Source organism: Pecten maximus, chromosome 6 (assembly GCF_902652985.1).
Source record: "Pecten maximus chromosome 6, xPecMax1.1, whole genome shotgun sequence".
Taxonomy (NCBI): domain Eukaryota; kingdom Metazoa; phylum Mollusca; class Bivalvia; order Pectinida; family Pectinidae; genus Pecten; species Pecten maximus.
Window position 1 is genome coordinate 24,479,442 of NC_047020.1, and position 1,773 is coordinate 24,481,214.

Consider the following 1,773-nt stretch of genomic DNA (forward strand, 5'->3'; position numbering starts at 1 on the left):
ACTTTTGAGGAATGGAGGCAGATGATCCAGGCCAGAGGGCATTCCGAGAAGGAGAATCGCAGACTGACAGACACTGATTTGTGTGTTATCTAATGATGGGGAAGTTGTAGAAATATTTGTAATGCTGCCTAGCATAACGCTAGAAGGTCCCAAGCCCTTGTAAAAGCAGAGGGGAAATATTTCAAAATGTATTAAGAAATTCAACCAAATCCGTCTGAAATCAGGTAGTGCTATACACATTCCTATAGTGAAGGGGTTTAACACTTGCTACTATGTTGCAGGAGACCCAGGTTCGACTCCTGGTGGGAATCAAAGCATGAAAGATTTTAGTGTTTTCTATTTTAAAGACCATTTGATTTAATTGTCTGTCAAATTTATTCAATTTTGTGGTGTAATTTTGTCATTTAATTTCATTAATGAATTTGAATACAAATTTTATTTGTTTCTTACTATATTTTATAATCGAGAAATGAAAAATAAACAAAGCAACAAAATAGACAATGAAAATCTATCTAAAAAAGCATCCGTCGACGGGAGTCGAACCCCTACTGCGGGTGCGGACACCCCGTTGCACTGTGACGTCACACAAAATTGGAAATCTCTATCCCCCACTGGCCTTGTAAAAAGCAGAGGGAAAACATTTCGAAATGTATTAAGAAATTCAACCAAATCAGTCTGAAATCAAGTAGTGCTGTACATATTGCTATAGTGAAGGGGTTTCACACTTGCTACTGTGTTGCAGGAGACCCAGGTTCGACTCCTGGTGGCAATCAAAGCACGAAAGATTTTCACACCTATTTCAGTGTTTTCTATTTTAAATACTATATTTGATTTAATTGTCAGTCAAATTTATTCAATTTTGTGGTTTAATTTTGTCATTTAATTTCATTCATTAATGAATTTAAATAAAAAAATTACTTGTTTCTTACTATATTTTATCATCGAGAAATGAAAAATAAACAAATTATAAAGAAAAGAAAAAGTCTACGACACCTGGTATTCCCAGGCGGTCACCCATCCAAGTACTAACCAGGCTCGACGTTGCTTAACTTCGGTGATCGGACGAGAACCGGTGTTTTCAACGTGATATGGCCGTAGACATTAGACGACTAAAAATATCCGTACTTATGCCTAGGTTCCTGCATGTGCACATCCGGTGTACGTCCGTAAGGTAGTTAGAGGGCCCCGTACAGTGGGCAAGGGCCAACCATGGCGACGGATTAGATTCCAATGATTGTTTCCTATAGAATTAAACTAGCTGAATGCTTATAGGAAGATCCACGGGGAATAAATTAAGTGTCCATGGAGCGGAGATGTGAAAACAGGGAATGTCGCCTCCGCCTCGGAAATTTAGTGAAAATGATATTGAATTAGAACTTTAATAGTCAAGATGTCCACAAGGTTCAAAAAGTAAAGAAAAAATAAAATTATAAAGAAAAGAAAAAGTCTACGACACCTGGTATTCCCAGGCGGTCACCCATCCAAGTACTAAACTTTCTGCAAACATGGAAATATCCACCATTTCTATTGGTCCACATCTTTCCAACTTTGTTCCATGAATAAGCTTGCTGCAGGCTGATTGGTCACCATTTCCATGTTTCATTTCCATCTTTCATTCAACAAATACCTTCAGCCAATCAGGATGAAGCAGACGCTCCATCTTTCGAGCGAGCCATCTTTTTGTTTCAGCAGCGTTCGCCGCTAAGAAGATCTACTCGGAAATTCCGTAAGTTTTAGACAAATATCAACACTGTCTTTTCTCTAGCATCCTTC

At 38.3% G+C, this 1,773-nt stretch overlaps 1 non-coding gene across 1 annotated transcript; it reads right to left on the bottom strand.

The window, feature by feature from the left end:
- Nucleotides 1–981: 981 nt before the first annotated feature.
- LOC117330235 lies at nucleotides 982–1,100 on the bottom strand. The gene has a single exon (XR_004533309.1). It is a non-coding gene; the product is annotated as a 5S ribosomal RNA (ribosomal RNA).
- Nucleotides 1,101–1,773: the final 673 nt, after the last annotated feature.